Source organism: Gopherus flavomarginatus, chromosome 2 (assembly GCF_025201925.1).
Source record: "Gopherus flavomarginatus isolate rGopFla2 chromosome 2, rGopFla2.mat.asm, whole genome shotgun sequence".
In the NCBI taxonomy this organism is placed as follows: Eukaryota; Metazoa; Chordata; order Testudines; family Testudinidae; genus Gopherus; species Gopherus flavomarginatus.
The window spans coordinates 248,140,573-248,160,388 of NC_066618.1; the positions used below are offsets into that span (position 1 = coordinate 248,140,573).

Consider the following 19,816-nt stretch of genomic DNA (forward strand, 5'->3'; position numbering starts at 1 on the left):
GGTCCAGAGGGACCTAGACAAATTGGAGGATTGGGCCAAAAAAAATCTGATGAGGCTCAACAAGGACAAGTGTAGAGTCCTGCACTTAGGATGGAAGAATCCCATGCACTGCTACAGGCTGAGGACCAACTGGCTAAGTGGCAGTTCTGCAGAAAAGGACCTGGGGATTACAGTGGACGAGAAGCTGAACAGGAGTCAACAGTGTGCCCTTGCTGCCAAGAAGGCTTACAGCATATTGGGCTGCATCAGTAGGAACATTGCCAGCAGACTGAGGGAAGTGATTAATTCCCCTCTATTCGGCACTAGTGAGGCCACATCTGGAGTACTGAGTCCAGCTTTGGGGCCCCAACTACAGAAAGGATGTGCACAAATTGGACAGAGTCCAGTGGAGGGCAACAAAAATTTTAAGGAGGCTGGGGCAGATGACTTATGAGGAGAGGCTGAGGGAATTGGGCTTATTTAGTGTGCAGAAAAGAAGAGTGAGGGGGAATTTGATAGCAGCCTTCAACTACCTGAAGCAGGGTTCCAAAGAGGATGAAGCTCGGCTGTTCTCTGTGGTAGCATACTTCCCAGGACTGGATGTGTCAATGCAGAGTGTACCACAAGCAGCTATCTGGTACGCCGCCTTTGGAATTTTTTGGCAATGTGTTGTGGGATAGAAATGACTCATCCAGGGCTCTCCAGGAGCTAGCATGCAACTTCCTCCATCCCATAATGCCACCCATATCCCATAATTGTCATGTATCTCTTTTTATATCCCATAAACATGCTTAGCACTTTTTGGTATCTGCCATCTCTAACAGAAGTGTAGAGCCCACAAAGCTCTGCACCATTCTCATGAACATTGCAAATACAGATACAGATTTTAGGCTGTAGCTACAGACCCACAGGAAATACTGCAACAATGGGGGACAGGATAATTTCTTCAAGGAGAATTTATTGAGGGACATAGCAAAAAAACAGTTCAAGGTGGGTGTTTTCATTCATGGAACAGCCACACATGGTGGAACACTGCTTTTAGGCCCAAAAATTGAGCACTGATGGGACTGCATTGTAATGCAGGTTTAGGATGACAAGCTGTAGCTGAAGAACTTTCAGATGCAAAAGGCCACATTTCTGGATCTGTGTGACAAACTTGCCCCAGTCCACCACCACAAGGACACCAGAATGAGAACTGCATTGTCCTTAGAGGACTGAGTGGTGGTCACACTCTGGAATCTTGCAACATTGGATAGTCACAGGTCAGGGGGAAATCATTTTGGAGCTGGAAAATTCATAGCGGGGGTCGTGGTTATGCAAGCATGTAGAGCCATTAATCATTTACTGCTACATAGGACTGTGACTCTCAGCAACATGAAGGACACAGTGGATGGATCTGCAGCAATAGGGTTCCCAAACTGCAGTGGGGCAACAGATAGCATGCACATCCCTATTTTGGCACCAGCCCACCTTGCCGGAGTATATCAATAAAAAGGGCTACTTTTCTATAGTTATAAAAGCATTGGCGGATCATTGGGGACATTTCATCAACATCAATGTTGCCTGGTCAGAGAAGGTGCATAAAGCTTACATCTTTAATAATACAGGACAGTTCAGAAAACTGCAAGTTGGGACATTTTTCCCCAATCAGTGGATTTCCATTGGTGTTATGGAAATGCCAATAGTGATTCTGGGGGATCCAGCCTTCCCACTGGCTTCTCGGGCTCACAAATCCATATATTGGTCCCCTTGACTGCACCAAGGAAAGAGTCAACTAACTCAGCACCCCTGGGTGCTGATGAAGACTGAGGAGCAGCAACTATCTGTCACTGAGAGGTCGATGGAAAGAAGAATTCTGAGAATTTCAATCTGCAACGAGTCCCCAGTGAAGTGATCAGACAGTAGAGTGGAGTGCAGGATGTCATCTTTGAGAGCAAGCATAGTAAAATACGATGGGATGGCCATATAGCGAGGCTCATTGACAATCAGTGGACTGCAGTTGTCGCCATGTGGTACCCACGAGAACTTAAACAACCACTCAGCTGACCTCTAAAGAGATGGGAAGATTTTATCGTGAAAAGACATGACCGCACATAAGGAAGGAAGGCCAGGACAAGAAGAATGCGCTAATCACAACATCTTCCAATCTATACGAAGTCTGAAGGACCAACTGATCAAGCTGACTAACTCAGCAGGTGCAGAATGACAGCTGAATGTGCTATTGGTAAACTGAAGGGAGGCTGGTGGTGTTTACCCACTTGATTGGATCTCAGCAAGAAAAATATCCCAAGGGTTATAGCTGCCTATTGTGTCCTGCATAATTTCACAGCACTTTAACAATCAGCCACAGCAGTGTTCTGTGCTAGACTGTTCTCCAGACCTGGAGCTTTGGGCGCTGCTAAGAATTGTGTAGTGCTTGCAGTACATTTATAAGTACTGTGTGCTTTGAGTACCACTTTGCATGCTGCAATATGTGTTGTGAACTAATCAAAATAATCTGATTCTCAAAAAATAGAACTTTATTGAGTATTGAGTTTTTTTTAAGTGCAGAAAAAAACAATGCTATATAAACTTTTAACGTACATTAACAGAGTGGAACTTGGAAGTAAACATTTCTGTCCATATTGGTGCACAAATGTAGTCCATTGTGGTTACACATGCGTCACCAGCAGTTCCCACAGGTGAGTGTATGTGAAGCTGTGGTTTCCCTTGCTGTCCCCTTGTATGGAGTGCTAAGCAGAAGAAGATGCAGCCCATGATGCTACATGGAATGTTGGGGGAGTAGGAAGCAGTGGCCATGGAGTTCTGCAAAGGGAGGGGAGTCTGAGATTTTGGGGCCTGTAGGTCAACCAGGATGTGCAACATTTGGGTTTGCAGCCTGAGAAGAGCCACTATGTCCTGGTGCATTTCCCCCTCCTTTTCCTGCTAGGATTTTCTCCTGTCCTCTTTCCTTCTCCATGCTGTCAGTCATATTGGCCCTCAAAGCCCCTTGATCATAGTCTGATGTAACACTGGCTTGCAGGATCTCACAGAACATGTCCTCTCTAGTCCTTTTTTTTCTCCTCCTCCTAAGTGCCAGATGTTCTGAAAGCATAGAAGGGAGCACCACTCAAGGTTTTCATGCCAGAAGCTGCTGATAAAGACAGAGATGTGCCACTGGATTCACATTCACAATGGAAAGGGAAAGAAGTTTCAAAACTCAGTTCCCTTGTTCCCATAAACACTTTTAATGAAAAATGCTTACTCGAACTTTGGCTTTGGAGTACCTCGGCTCGCACTGCTTTCCAGCCCCAGCCATGGTGTTTTTGGTCTGCCAGGGGGAGGGAAGATGCTTTTCTGTTGCAAGAAACAATACAATTTCAGTCCCTATTCCACGCGTATGAGTATCAGGCAATGGCACTGAATACTGGTGTTATTTTGCACAGGTGGTTGCAGCTTCAGCTGATATCTCCCTCCTGAGGTTAACAAAGGCACAGAGAATACAGCTGCTGCTGGTATCCCGAAACCATCCAGACTCATATGCCGCTAGCTTGTTTACTGCAATGGTGCCAGCCAAACTCAGAATGGCATGCAAAAATATCCTACCATGGAGGAAGATATAAGGCAGCCATCTGTAGAAATCTTTAGGAGAAAATTGCAAGGTATCTCCATAGAAGTTTCATCAAGACCTCTCAGGAGGATAAAAGGGTCCTATATACATAAATGAAGTGCTCCACAGGTTCTCCCACACTCCTACCAACCAGGGAAAAACAGAAACCAACTCTACCTCTGTTTGTTGTACCTCTCACTCTTCTCATACAAGTAAAACAATGAAAAGTTGATACTTATGTCTTATTAACTTGGGGATGGGCCGAGCACCATCTTTAAATTTAGATATTGTAAGGGAAAATGCATGCGCACACTTACCCGCGTTGTCCTCCCCTTCAGCAGGCTCATCCATGCTCCCTTGCCAGGACTGGCTAGACTGTGGCAAAATCTCAAACAGCTCCTGGCTCACAGCATGGCTGGAGCCCCCAGCAGCAGCTCCCCTCTGCTCACTGTTCACGGCAGGATTCTCTGGCTCCTTTGAGGTATCCACAGTGATGTTCAGGGTACTAGCGGATCTCCATCAAGTATGGCACGCAGCTCGTTGTAAAAGCAGCAGGTTTGCAGCTCAGCACCAGATTGATTGTTGGCTTCCCTGGTCTTCTGGCATACCCAACGGAGTTCCTTCGCTTTCACATGGCACTGCTGCTGATCCCAACGTGCCCCTTTGCCTGCATTCCCCATGCAGTCTGTTTGTAGATCGCCACATTTCTACAGCTGGTCCATAGCTGCGCCTGCACAGCCTCTTCTCACAGGCCCAGGAGATCGAACACCACCTGTCTACTCCCTGCCAGACTGCATCTAGTGCATGGAGCCAGCACAGTCGGTTGGACAGTTGCTCATAAGAAGGGTGAACAGCTAGATGTGCTCACCAAGCCTGGCACTTCAAAAACAGGCTGAGATTTGGAGGGAAACGGCCATTGTTTCCGGTCTCTGTGACCCCCTAGCCAGTGGAGTTTACAACTGTGACCAGAGCCGTCATGGTCGCATGGAATGGGGCATTGTGGGACAGCTGCTGGAGGACTGTTACGATTGACAAAGGTCATGGAGCACCTTCATTCACACAGTGTCAACCTCAGCAGGTTGACCATAGATCCATGCTGTATAGGGATGGTGATGCAATAAAACCACCTAACAGGGCACTTATGTTGGATGGAGACAAATCTGAGTGTAGACACATGCACACACAGGTCGATGCGACCTATCTAGGCCTGATCTACTACAGAAAGTATTGAATTCCTGTGATATTTTAGAGAGACTGTGAAAGAAACAACAGAGGGAAAGAGAGAGAAATGCTACTGCAAGAACAAAAATGACCCTCACACACCTCACACAACTCTGACAAAAATACAGAGTGCCAGCCTACATTTGAGGGCTCTCCTATCTTCAATATATTAATACAGGCTTCTCTTTAGTTAAAAAAGTGTGCATTACTGTGACAGCTGAGAGCATGATAAGTGCTCAGACTCACAGCCCGCTCCATGTATAACTGCAAGAAGCTGGCAGTAAAGCACTCTCAGCAAAGGTTTTGGATTCTGCTTCCCTTCTTCTCTTCCTGTCTTCCTTCAGAAGACAGATTTGACCCTCAAGACGCACTCCAAGCCTCACCTGTTTTCCCAGGCCTTTCTTGGGGACAAAGGCGGGGGGGTGGCTGTGGGAGATGTTCGAGTTGGAAATGCTATTTTGGCTGGTGGAAGCAAGTGGGGAGGACTTTTATATGTGGAAAGATTTCTGAATGTAACCCCTTAGAAGCAGTATCTTGTAAATTCAGTTTGAAATGGGTTTTATAGCTCATTTTATTTTGAATCTTTTAAATATACACATGCATATAGCATGAAATTATTGGGGAAAAGACTCAAAAACTAACTAGTTTTACAATCCTATAAAACTAAGGTGGAGATCTATGACCCTTCAAATGCAACAAGGTTCGCCCGTCCCTACTAATCAAGAATGTCCATGATGCACAAATCAATCTGCCCAATCCATGCATAAGGCTTCTTTTCCAAACTGCTGCAGTTAGCTCAATGTTCAACCCCTACCAGATAATAGTTTTGTAACTGAATATTTTAGCTAAGCAGAAAGTAGCAGTAAACTTCAGAGCTGACGTATGAGCCAGTCTATGCAAGCTAACCTGCTTATTAGCAAAATGAAATGAAATGGAAATCCATGAAATTCTGTTCTTTGATGAACATTTAGGACTAAATTCTAACCTTAGGCCCAGCGAACTCCCATTGGCTTTATGTATGTATGAGCGCAACGTATATGTATTTGAGGGTTGAACATGTCCTTTAGTATTCCTGCTCACCAAGGGAATTCTCGCCAGCCAGTCCTCCTTCCAATGCTCTGTTCATAAAAACTGTATGATATTGATATAATCTTACCACAGGAAGAGTGCAGCCTCAATACACATACTCGATTATTTATGATCCCATGAGATTTAATGTAGCCAGCACAGGCCATAACACCACAGCCCATAACAATTACTGTAACTTATTGTGGGATCCACAGGGATTCAAGAGAATTTCACACAGAAGATTAGATGAGCACAGTAAAAATTAGCCTGTGATTCTAGATATTCAATATTAGTGACTACTCCAATATATTAATTGCAGTCTAATTTCAAATGGCTGCTAGTATAACTGAAGATGAATTTTCAGCTGTGTCACAGAAGAACAGTTCCATAGGCAAACTACAGTTATGCAATCAGCAACCTAGCATTTATTGTTCTCATATGCATACAGCTGAACAGTTCCGATAATACAAGACCCTGGAAACTTCACTAAATAAGATCGTTAAGGTTTTTGAAAACGTCACTTATTCATAGATTCTAGGACTGGAAGGGACCTCGAGAGGTCATCAAGTTCAGTCCCCTGCCCTCATGGCAGGACCAAATACTGTCTAGACCATCCCTGATAGAAATTAATCTAATCTAGTTTTAAATATCTCCAGAGATGGAGATTCCACAACCTCCCTAGGCAATTTATTCCAGTGTTTAACCACCCTGAAACAGTTAGGAACTTTTTCCCTATGTCCAATCTAAACCTCCCTTGCTGCAGTTTAAGCCCATTGCTTCTTGTTCTATCCTTAGAGGCTAAGGTGAACAAGTGTTCTCCCTCCTCCTTATGACCTGCTTTCAGATACCTGAAAACTGCTATCATGTCCCCTCTCAGTCTTCTCTTTTCCACACTAAACAAACCCAGTTCTTCCAGCCTTCCTTCATAGGTCACGTTCTCAAGACCTTTAATCATTCTTGTTGCTCTTCTCTGGACCCTCTCCAATTTCTCCACATCTTTCTTGAAATGTGGTGCCCAGAACTGGACACAATACTCCAGTTGAGGCCTAATCAGCGCAGAGTAGAGCGGAAGAATGACTTCTCGTGTCTTGCTCACAACACACCTGTTAATGCATCCCAGAATCACGTTTGCTTTTTTTGCAACAGCACCACACTGTTGATTCATATTTAGCTTGTGGTCCATTATAACCCCTAGATACCTTTCTGCCATACTCCTTCCTATACTGCCTCTTCCCATTCTGTATGTGTGAAACTGATTGTTCCTTCTTAAGTGGAGCACTTTGCATTTGTCTTTGTTAAATTTCATCCTGTTTACCTGAGACCATTTCTCCAATTTGTCCAAATCATTTTAAATTATGACCCTATCCTCCAAAGCAGTTGCAATCCCTCCCAGTTTGGTATCATCTGCAAACTTACTAAGCATACTTTCTATGCCAATATCTAAGTCGTTGATGAAGATATTGAACAGAGCCGGTCCCAAAACAGATCCCTGCGGAACCTCACTTATTATACCTTTCCAGCAGGATTGGTAACCGTTAATAACTACTCTCTGAGTATGGTTATCCAGCCAGTTATGCACCCACCTTACAGTAGCCCCATCTAGGTTGTATTTGCCTAGTTTATTGATAAGAATATCATGCGAGACAGTATCAAAAGGCTTACTAAAGTCTAGGTATACCACATCCACCGCTTCTCTCTTATCCACAAGACTCGTTATCCTATCAAAGAAAGCTATCAGATTGGTTTGACATGATTTGTTCTTTACAAATTCATGCTGGCTATTCCCTATCACCTTACCACCTTCCAAGTGTTTGCAGATGATTTCCTTAATTATTTGCTCCATTATCTTCTCCGGTTATAGTTTCCTGGGTTGTTTTTATTTCCCTTTTATAGTTGGGCACTATATTTGCCCTTTTCCAGTCTTCTGGAATCTCTCCTGTCTCCGATGATTTTCCAAAGGTAATAGCTAGAGGCTCAGATACCAACTCTATTAGCTCCTTGAGTATATCCCCCTTTATTCCCTTAGTCTCCATCTCTCTCTTCCACCACATACAACCCTCATGCTTCTTCTAGGTTCCAGCTGGCATAAAGTGTCATCCCCCCGAGGCTTTCTTCCACCTCCAGTTCTTTCCTCTTGGGCAAGATCTGGCCACAGTGACCCATGCATTCTTCACCTCCAGACTGGACTATTGCCATTCATTATATCTGGGGTTAAAGGTGGAAATGACAAAGAGGCTTCAGTTTATGTAGGAAGTTGTGGTGGTGTATTTCCTCAGCAGGACATATCCTACCCGTACTTTGATTTGGCATTGAAAGGAAGTGGAGGGTGGAAATCCTTACAGATGATAGCCTTGGTTTTAATGAGGTCAGGACCCAGCTAACTCAGAGACTCTATCTTGGAGCTCTTCTGGGAAAATGCAGCAGTGATACCTAGGATGAAGCTCATAAGAGCTGGAGATAAAGTGTCTGTGGTCAAGAGTGCTGTACACTGGAGTAAGTTACTGGAGGAGGAAAAAAAAAGACTGAGCCAAAGCTTAGCCATCTTCAGAACATGCTGCAACACCAACCTATTTGCCAAACACTTCCCACCATAACAGAAGACAAGGAAATACTATGATGAGTCACATGCTAAAAAGAGATAAGGTAAAGGGGACTCATTAAAAAAAAACAAACCTCAGAAATATATATTAATTTCACCACTATATATCAACTCATTTTTAAAAAGGTCTTTATTCAACAAATACATTTAGATGAGCATTAGTGAAAATCAAATGTAGTCAATTTTTTTCCTTATCTTCCATGAGCCCTACTTACTATAGCTCAGGAGTCGGCAACCTCTGGCACGCGGCTTGCCAGGGTAAGCACCCTGGCAGGCTGGGCTAGTTTGTTTACCTGCCACATTGGCAGGTTCGACCAATCGCAGCTCCCACTGGCTACGGTTCACTGTCCCAGGCCAATGGGGGTGGCGGGAAGCCACGACCAGCACATCACTCGGCCTGCACCGCCTCCTGCAGCCCCCATTGGCCTGGGATGGCAAACCGTGGCCAGTGGGAGCCATGATCGGCCAAACCTGCCAACGCAGCAGGTAAACAAACTGGCCCGGCCCGCTAGGGTGCTTAGCCTGGCAAGCCATGTGCCAGAGGTTGCTGACCCCTGCTATAGCTTCTTTGCTTGCATGTTCTATCTACTTTCTCTCCCTGATGTCACTCTTTCTTTCCTATAAGTGATTGTGGCATATGACTTCTCTTTAGTGTCACTGTCATCCTCTTTCTCTCCACATTTTAAAATATGTTAAATAGAAAGCTGACTGATGTCACTATTACGGACAGTATACAACAGTTTTATTTCTTTATAGTAGAGAGGGCACGGCTTTGGGGATATGGTGGCACAAACAGTTTTCAATAGTCGGTAATTAGCTGTCAAATAATTTTTTCCAAGCCCTAACTCCAGTGCAGCCCCCATGCCAACGAACTAGACTACTACAATTCACTCCACATAAACCATTCAATGAAGACCACTTGGAATTGTCAGCTAATGTAAAATTCTTTGATCCTTCAATATCAAGCTGATTGTCTCTTGTAGCCATCTAAAATGTGTCTATGAAAATATTGCATCCCTCTTACTGAACGGCGTTCTCTGGAGATGTACACATTGCAGCCACATTGCATGGATGTCTAGAGGGACTGTTTCCAGATTTTGGATTTTATTTATAAAAGCATTGTTTCCAGATTTTGAATTTTATTTATAAAGCCCATCATGATTTAGGTCCTGACTACATTTGAAACAATATCTAGTATGCATCAGCTCAAAAGCTGACATCAACTGGGATCAGTTTTGCTAAGAGTTCCGGGAACAGGAAGTAGAATGTTTTTGGTCACAGACCCTTGGCTATGTATTTGCCAAGAATCCAAATTTTCTGATGTTTAGTGCATGATGCAAGGCCTATTTGCTCCTATGGTTTCAGGGTCAGAGTGAGAGGGGTTCTATTCTGAGTTCATTTTGTCTGTTTCCTTATTTTTAGTGTGTTATATTTTAAAATTATTGTATTAGAGCCCTGAGAATTGATTCATGGGGGCATATGTTTATCAGTCTATAAATAAGGGCAGTCCCTCTTATATTCTTGTACATGTTAAATTATAACTCATTCCTTTGTTTATAATATTTAGTCAAGAACAAAACACTGAAACAATGCACTTTGACAACTATGCATACTCTCTTCTAATAAACCAACATCTATGTTACTACTCAATGAAAGCCACTATTCAGTGAAAGAGGCATAACACTTGACACCAAGTAAACTACACGAAGCAGTATCTGATCAAATTACTACTCTGATCTGATCTATAAGGCTCATATGCTTGTCAGTGAACACTAGGCACATACAAACAATCAATGCAAAACAAAAACCCTCACATCTGAATACCTTCATACGTATTCATGTAACACACTTCTCAAGAGAATATTTGCCAACACAGAAAACAGTATATTCAGGAAATCCACATTATATAGCTATAAATTGCATACAATCTAGATAATATTTAATTTTATTAATATTCCACTTTAGACTTTCCCCATTAGTTTCCTTCTCCTGTGTGATACAAGATGTAATTTGCCTCATATCATATGCTTCAAAGATTCACTTTCCATGCCATGTGTGAAAGACTTCCATGATTCTAACTTCAGTGGGATAAGGTGATACATGGGATTAGTAATCAGTCACAGAGCCCTTCATCTCTAGATTGCCAGTTCAAGTGTCACATAGATCTGTAGGGATTAAGTAGTTACAAGGTGTCAGCTGCTTGGAAACCTGAATAATATGGATTGGTGGTCTCAGTCCAGATCATAATGATGTGTCACAAATTATCACTCCAACTGACATCTTTGTGAAAGGCTCTGCAGATAGGCCAATGGTTGAACTTGCTTGGATTTACCCTCACACTCCTACAACAATCCCTCTGAGTAAGGATTGAAACACTTTAATAGCGTAGAGGTATCTTGAACTGTTGCAGCTTTTGTTGTGCTTTTTACTGTGGATATGCAAAGGACTAACGTCAACCTTGCACCTTTCACAAGTTCTATACGGTTTTCGTACTTTTTCCCTCCTTATTAGAAAATGATAAAATAGAATTTTTAAAACTTACAAAAGTGTATATAATTATCTGACTTCAGTATAAATGTCCCACAACATCTCTACCTATCTGCATCCCAGATCCTGCAAAGACTTACTTTTTGCACTATGCTTCACTTTACTACCATTACTATTAATTTACCACAAGTTGTCTCACTGAAATCAATAGAGCTACTCATGGCAGTAAAGTTAGGCAGGTGCATAGACCTTTGCAGGTTCAGGGCCTATAGACATTTCTAAAGCACTCAGACAAGTCTTGATCCAGAGCACGTTGAACTCAATGGAGATAATCACATTGACTTTGGACTTTGAATCAGGCCTCCACACAGGGTCTAGGCCAACAGCTTTCAATTTTTTTGAGCTGAGTCCCCCCCTTTGAGTTACAATTTTTGGGTGTGCCCTCCCCAAATACCTGTCCCTTTCCCCGTGGGTTTTCAGGGTGGGGGAAGCTGCATGCGACAATCTCTGGGGACGGACCGAGGGCTGGGCATGGAGGCATTGACACTCACCCACAGGCTGGGTGGACTGCTGAGGTAAGTCAGGAGGTGGAAGTCCCCCCCAGGGCTGTCGCTGCTCACCTCCCCGAACATTCCTCTGTGCACCCCACAAAAACCTCTGGTCTAGACACTGAGTAAATCTTAATATTCAATTAATATGGTAACTAAAAATCGTCTTTTTTAAATCACCCATTTAATGCAGCTTACCAGAGCTACCTGTAACTCCTCATATCCCAGTACTTCTTGGCAATCTGTCTAATGTAACACATGGACACTTATATGTCCAGCTTTACTCCTGAAAAATCTAGAGCGATGGTCAAAATTAAGTTACAAATCCCTCATAATCATCTGACAATAAATCTAAGACATACATTTAACAAGGGAAATATTTAGTTCTTTAAGTATTCTAAACCACCTAAAATATTAGAAGACTCCACCACATCCATTTTAACTGTAGGACTCCCATGACTGATTGCTTTTCCCAAATCGCTGATAAAATGCTAATTCCTACTTCAGAAAAATGGCTGTACCCGCTATTTCAGAAACCAACAATCCCCCATAAAATTATACTAACAAAAATAAGAAAAACAACCAGCCCCGCTCGTTTTTGTTGTTAACCACATTGAGCACTAGTAAAATAAAGCTCACAACGACTTTAAGTACTTGTTGAGTACAGGATCCGATTTAAAAGGCGTTCACAACTATTAATGTTATAAGCAGCAAAACAGCTCCACATTTTCTATACCCATGACTTACCCCTCCTGTTCCAGAGAGCTGAGGAACAGCAGTGAGCCAACAATATAGCTCCCTGTAGCTAACCAACAGATTATTTTACATGTTGAGATTCCGTAGTTTATAGCTTTCCTATTGTATATTACCACAGTTTTCAACAGAATTTTTGAGCTACAAGAGCACCTCTGACCCAGAGGAAGGAGCAGCACACACAATGCCCCTCTCTGTGCCCATGCCTGGAGAGCAGGGTGGCCTCCACAACACATACACCCAAACCAGAGAAGGGAGCAGCATCCACCACATCCCCCTCAATACCTGGCCCTGGAGAAAGAGACAGGTTGTGTCACTGAGGGGGTGGTGCACCCAGCCCTGAAGAAGAGAATAGCAACAATAACCCTTACTCCCAGTGCTCCCCTCCTCCAGCCTGAGAAGGGCAGCACCCTGCCCCTCCTCTTTCGCCCATGCCCAACCCCCGAGAAGAGGGTGGCACTCACAGCAGGCTCCCCGTCTTCACACACACCTCCAGGTGCCGCCCCCAACCCCCCAGTTCTCCCAACCCTTGACCTGCTCCGTCACCCCAACACGGGAGGGGGCAGCACCCATGACGCACACGTCCAGGCCCCATCCCAGAGAGCAGGCAGCGGGGCCCGCCCCCCAGCGCAGCTTCTCGCTCCGGACTAGGGAGCGGCCGCCACCCCACCCACCCTGCCTGCAGCACGGGCCAGGGCAGCGACAGCGTGGAGCGGGACTCCCACCGGCGCAGGGGCTGGGCACTCAAGACCCTCCCTAACTGGGAGGGGGCCGGCGGGACTCCAGCCCCCCGGCCCGGGACGCACCTTCAGGCTTCCCTTGGCGGGGATGGGCAGCGGCGCGGGCGGGCTCCCCAAGCCGCCTTCCTCTTCATCCTCCTCCTCCTCCTCCACCACCACGTCCTCGTCCTCCTCCTCCTCCAGCGCCGCGGCAGAGCCCTCGCGGCGGGGCGGCCTCCAGCAGCCGCTCTCGGGCTTGGGGGCCCGGCCCCCATCCGGGGCGGGCGCCGCCAGCGGCACGCTTGGCCGTCGGCTGCCCAGGCTGGATCGCTTGGCCAAGCGCCGCGCCTGCATGGTGCGGAGCCCGGGGCGCGGCTCAGCTCCCGGCGGCGGCCCCGCGCCGGCCGCTCATAGACACCCGGGGCTCGGGAGGCGGCGGCGGCGCTCACAGGGGGACACAGCCGCTGGAGGGGGCAGTGGGGCGGCGCAATAGACGCGCTGCAGCCATGGGGCAGGCGAGCCCGGGTGCAATCGGCTCCGGAGGGGCACTGACTCCCCAGTCCCGCGGCTTCCCCACCTGCTCCCGCTGCCCTCGGCGCGGGCCTGCCCGTCACCTCTGCTCTGCCCCAGCTGTCGGCAGCGGTGCGTTCCTGCTTTACTCGCCGCTCCTTGCAGGCAGCCAGTTAGTCCTCTGCCCCAAAACCCGGACTGGATTCCTCCGGCTCACCGCCCAGCCAAGCGCTTCGCTTCGCAGGAGAGCAATGGCCATGCTCCAGCGCTGTCACCACCACGCCTCTCCCAGGGAGAGAGGAAAGGATCGCTGCTGCCTGAGAAAGGGAGCTGGGGCGAGATTGTTAGCAGTACTTAACATTTGCCACCTGCCTAGCCCCGTGATGACACTTGAGGGGTGCTCTCGTTTAAATAAACTCTGACAAACACAGGACTTGTAGATTTCCACCGTTAATGAGAATCAAACAGTCATTTTGAAAACAAATCATTATTCAGCAGTTGCACCTTCTCAACCTTACCTCATTGCCAGGGGCATCAGTCATCCCAGTCCCACAGCGCCCTGCGTTTCACTCCAGTGTGGTGTCCCGTATTTTATCAAAATTAAAGTTATTTACAACAGAAATAAGGAATTACGAACCAGTTAACTTTTATACAGCAACGTGCGTCTCCATGTATAAAGGATCACAGGAGTTAGAGATGATGCTCCAATAAGTTTTTGTTTTTTCAAATCCACCCCTCTGTGCATAGAATATTGTCCTAGTAGGTGATATAGCCTATGTTAAACAGATATAGCACTCTCATTGATAAACAGCAATCTTTCCAGAGCAGGATACTACTTTATTTTAAAAGGGACGCCCTGAATCAGAGCTACCAACAGTTTTAGAGGATAGCCCTGGTCTTTGAACATTTGTTCTAAAGAACTGGAGCCCTAGCCAATGTTATAGGACTATGGCAGCTATTAGCATCCTCACCTCTGCTGTCCCTCCCCCTCTTATTTTTTAAATTCATTAATATGCTGTGCTGTTAATAGAAAGAACTGTCTTTTCTCTCTCTACCTCTTGCTTCTGGGTAGGTGGGGATTTTTGTGACAGGATCTGTGAACAGACTGACCATTGCCAATTCCCCTATAGCTAGTTCTTATTCCCAAAGAGTCTTGGAAGTAGGTACTGCAAGCACTTGAAAGACTCATTTTACTGTAGCTTTGCACTCTTTTAGCAACTATAATGCAATACTGTTTTGTTGCTTTGCCACATGCTTAACAAAACACAGTAATAAGAGTATGTGATGCTGCCAATTACACTGGCAAAAATTTGCTCAGTTGGGGATTGACAAGTTTGACAAGAGTTGTCATTGATTAGATGTGCAGTTCTCTCATATCTTCTGACATACACATGATTACCTAGCTTCTTACCTCTGTTGTGTTTAGTGGCTCAATCCTGCTTTTGAAAAAGAGACAAAAATAAATCCTGCCTCTTTTCACTTCTAATCACATAAATTGGAAGGCAAAATGGACAGTGTAAATGAAGACCAAAGACAGGTTTAAGTTTTGCATTAAATGTGGATTCCATCATGCCCAAGGCCTAAAAGCCTTGAAAGGTTAAAGACTGAATGAATCCACATTTACAGTACATTCATGTATTTGAATTATAGCTATCAATTAATCACAGTTAACTCAAGCAATTAACGCAAAACAAATTAACTCAAATTAATCACGCTCTGTTAAACAATAATAGAATACCAATTTCAGTGTATTATAAATTTTTTTTGATGTTTTCCTACAGAGCTCATGGAATGGTGGTCAAAACATGAAGGGACATACAAATGTTTAGCATAGTTGGCATGTAAATACTTTGCAATGCTACAGCAGCGCCATGCGAATACCTGTTCTCACTTTCAGGTGACATTGTAAATAAGAAGTGGGCAGCATTATTTCCCGTAAAAGTAAACAAACATGTTTGTCTTAACAATTGGCTGAGTGGGACTTGTAAGCTCTAAAGTTTTATATTGTTTTATTTTTGAGTGTAGCTATGTACAAAAAATAAATCTACATTTGTAAGTTGCACTTTCATGATAAAGAGATTGCACTATGATAATTGCATGAGGTGAATTGAAAAATAGTATTTCTTTTGTTTATTTTTTTACAGTGCAAATATTTGTGATAAAAAATATAAAGAGCACTGTACACTTTATATTCTATGTTGTAATTGAAATCAATATATTTGAAAATGTAGAAAACTAAAATATTTAAATAAATGGTATTCTATTATTGAGTGTGATTAAAACTGCAATTAATCACAATTATTTTTAATCTCATGCTTAATCACAATTTTAATTGTTTGACAGCCCTAATTTGAATATCATAAATCTAATTTCTGATCTTCCATAATACCTTAAGTCCATAGTATGGCTGTCTGTCATATCCAACAATGATGTCACAACATGTCTTGTGGTCCATAGTCTAATCTGTGAGGAGCAAGGTTGCAAACAGAGGTCACGTAGGAATGTGCAGGCTTCTGCTGGAGGCTCGGCATGAAGCTTGACCCTTTTTTCCAATCAGTTTTACATGTCTGTCTCTTTCAAAGTGTTGCTCTCCATTCAGGTCTGTTTTAGCTGTGTCTTCAAAGTTATCGATAGTTATGTTACATGAATTGAGATTTTGCTTATGAGTGTCTTTGAAGCATTTACGTTGATCACCATTCCTGCACTTTCTGAGTTTCTGCTAGCCATAAAGGACACTTTTCAGGAGTCTGTCATAATATGATCCGTCCATCTAAGATGAGCTTTGATAGTCATTGCCTCCATGTTGGTTGTTTTTGCTCTTTCAAGGATGTTAATGTTTGACTCTTTGTCTTGCCAATGGACCCTCAGAAGAGAGCAAAGACAGCCCATGTGAAATTTTTCAGGTTGCTTGATGTGGCTGCAGTAAATTGTCCATGTTCCATACCCATATAAAATGGATGCTATCATTGCTGCATTGTATATCATCAGTTTTGTCAAGTGTTTGATGGTATGTTGGTTGAGTGTCCTAAGCCTTTTGAACTCTGATATTTCTTGATCTGGAGAACCACTTGAGATGACTCAGCCAAAGTATGCAAATTGATTGTCATTCTTTAATTTTGGGCCATCAGAGATTATATTTGGCTCAAGGGTAGTGGTTGAGGGAGCTGGTTGGAAGAGGACTTCAGTTTTGTCCAGGTTGATAATGAGTCCAAACTGTTTAGTTGTTCTGAGAACCTGTCAAGGATAAGCTGTAGGTAATTTTCACTATTATAGCCTTTTTTATTTAAATGTATTTATTGAATGTAGTAATTTTGTATTAAACTACCATGGGTTTAGCTCCTACTGCTACAGTTTCTAGCACAACTGGGTGAAAATTACCTCTGGTGTTTTTCTCAAATTTGGAGACTCTAAGAGCACTCAAAGTCCAAGAATAGTGACCACAGACAATCACAATTACAATGTCTTATCTGTACTACAAGTTTTCTTAAATCAATAAGTAAGATTACAGTTACCCATGCATATAGAAATCCTACATAATATCTAAGATTGTAATCAATCTCACATCCTTAAAGATATTCTAGGGTCCGATGGACTGCTCAATAGACAAATCATCAACAGAGGGATGGCTCCTGCTGGGGTTTCCTGCGAGGTCAATTCTTGGGCTCGTCCCTTGCGTCTTCCCACTTTTACCCAACCAGGGAATCTCTTATCTTGTTCTGAGCACACACAACACCTTATGCATATGCATGAGGGTTTCAACCCTCTTTTCCTTATCTGTGCTTCCATACTCCATGGATATTGTGGTGCCCCAGTTTTCCTAGGTTGTTCTTAGTTCCTCTTATGCTCATAAGCACCTATGTACCCTGTGGTCAAGACAGGACATTCCATGATGTTACAATCAGGTGTCTCGTGATCTTGGACATTACCTTACCATTTATTGCAATCTAGTTTTTTATTACATTACCTATTGGCACATCTTTTGCAGTAATCTTGTGACTTTACTGGCATAGGGTTATTCATCATTCACACACTCAAGTCAAGCATTGTTAAGCCTATGACCTAGTAACAAATCTATTTTGCACACATTGATTACATATGAAATAGCATATGAATTGACCATAATATCACATACTACGATGATAAATGGATGATAAAATGAACTAATTGGCTAGGTAGAGCAGAGACATCTGCAAAAAAGTCCTCAGTAGTTTAAATTATAAACACTTTATGGGGGATAGTGGGCCACATTCAGATCTCATTTGCACTGGTGTAAGTCTGGAGTAATTCCACTGAATTCAAATTCACAGAGTCAAATTTACTGAATCAATTCACTGGAATTATTCAAGCTTTACATTGATGAAACTAACATCAGATTCTACCCCTATATGTTTCAGTCATAATTATACACTAAAAGGGAAATGGGAAAACAAATGGTAGGCAAATTGAATTAATCATTGTCACAAGTGTAAGGTTATGCAGCCACACATCTAGCATGTGAACGACTAAATAAAGACTATCATCTGGCCCAGGATATGTTTCAGGCTCTCTTTCTGCTACAATGGCCTGGCCACTCAGGATCGTCTCGCCTTTGCACACCACAGTCGTGCAGAGGGGTCAGGGTTCTAGCAATGTTAAATTGAAGTCCGGAGATGGTTCCCAAAAAGCATTGTTTTCAGTTATATTATATAGGTAAAACTAGTTATCTCCTTTATCAAATGTATTTAAATACTTACATAGAATTACATTCTACACTAATTTATGCTGGGGTGAAGCTATAGAAAAACCTGTTTTCTTCAATGTAATTTCAGAATACATCTCTGTGTATTTAAACCTTCAGTTAGACTGTTTCTCTCTAGAATTATTGTAGAATTCAATGGACTTGATAAATATTGTCTGTGCATTGGATTTAGAGCAGTGAAACAGAGCAGAGACTGGTCTGAGATTTTTAGCACTCTCTAGCTGAGCCAGATTGGGATGATAGCAAGAAGATTTTCTCTCTCAAAATTTCATGTACGCCTGGAGGACAGAAATAACTATTTGTTCCATTTCTCCCCAGCCCATTTCTCATCCTGCAGCACTGGAGCAGCAGTTTAACACAGATTTTCCGAGAGTTTAATTATAAAACAAAAGCGATGTCCTAAGAAGATTTATAAGAACAGTTTAGGGATTAAACTGCTAAAAACAGTTTTGGGATCCACAGCCCTGCTAAATATTTATTCTTCTAGGTCCACTAAGTGTTAGGAATCAAATGTGTAACAGAATCCATTGTCTTTCAATCAACTCTCTTTCCTTATAGGGTGACGAGATAGAAAGTGTGAAAAATTGGGACAGGGGACTTTTTTTTTTTTTTTGGCCATGCTCTTACCCACAACAGTTTAGGGCATCCTGCCTATATCCTACTGAGGACTCAAGGCATGACCCAGTCAATTTAGGCACACCCACCCTGTCCCTTCCAAGGGTTGGGGGTGTAAGGCACCTCTCCTTACCCCTGGGGCTCAGGAAGAAACCTGGTCAATTTAAGTACCTGCCTTTTCCCATGGAGCTCAGGGCTCTACGAGTCTGTGGAACCTTTTCCCAGTGAAAGAGCCTTAAACAGCTGTGCTCTAAACATCTGCTTATTAGCAGCATACATAGAGTACACATATGAAGCAAATCTCTTATGCTCACCACTCCCAATATACAGACAAACTTCACCTGGAGCACACTGGGCTTCTGATACAAAGCCTTATGTTTCAGGCTCTCTTTCTGCTACAATGGCCTGACCACTCAGGATCGTCTCGCCTTTGCACACCACAGTCGTGCAGAGGGGTCAGGGTTCTAGCAACTTAATGTTAAATTGAAGTCCGGAGATGGTTCCCAAAAAGCATTGTTTTCAGTTATATTATATAGGTAAAACTAGTTATCTCCTTTATCATCATTAAACCTGTGATATTATTCAACACACCTATGTAACAAAATTTAACCAATCACGCAGTGGCACCTATGTTTTCTCCTCCCTGCTCAACTCTTTTTACATTGTATCTCTCATGTTCAAACTGTAACTTATTTATGACCTTCTTTGTTTCTGTAGCTAGTCAGCATAAATTCACTGGTCAGAGCTTATTTTATCCATTTTACCAGTTCTTGGGGTCGTTCTGTTTCCTCCCTAAACTTCCAAGCACCTGGGTATCTCTACTTTGCAACACTTAGTGTTATAACTCTTTTAGGGGCATTCCTGAAGTGGAGGTGCCTTATCAGCAGTGGAAAATTTTTTTCCTTAATTTTAGTGGTGAAATCCCTGAGTTTCACCTATTGTCTCACATTCCATCTTACATAAACATTGTCTGACTGTTCTCACTGTATC

General features: G+C 43.4%; 1 protein-coding gene across 7 annotated transcripts in view; it reads right to left on the reverse strand.

Moving 5' to 3' along the window:
* The window catches only part of ZNF704 (zinc finger protein 704), a 165,489-nt gene extending 149,908 nt beyond the window's left edge, over nucleotides 1-15,581 (reverse strand). For 5 of the 7 annotated variants that reach the window (XR_007772645.1, XR_007772642.1, XR_007772641.1 and 2 more), the window contains exon 1: nucleotides 13,051-13,117. The gene's annotated coding sequence lies outside the window, so the exon portion shown is untranslated. Of the gene's footprint in view, nucleotides 1-13,050; nucleotides 13,187-13,540 lie in introns of those variants that run through there. The other 2 variants (XM_050941068.1, XM_050941071.1) reach the window with 2 other exon arrangements.
* Nucleotides 15,582-19,816: the final 4,235 nt, after the last annotated feature.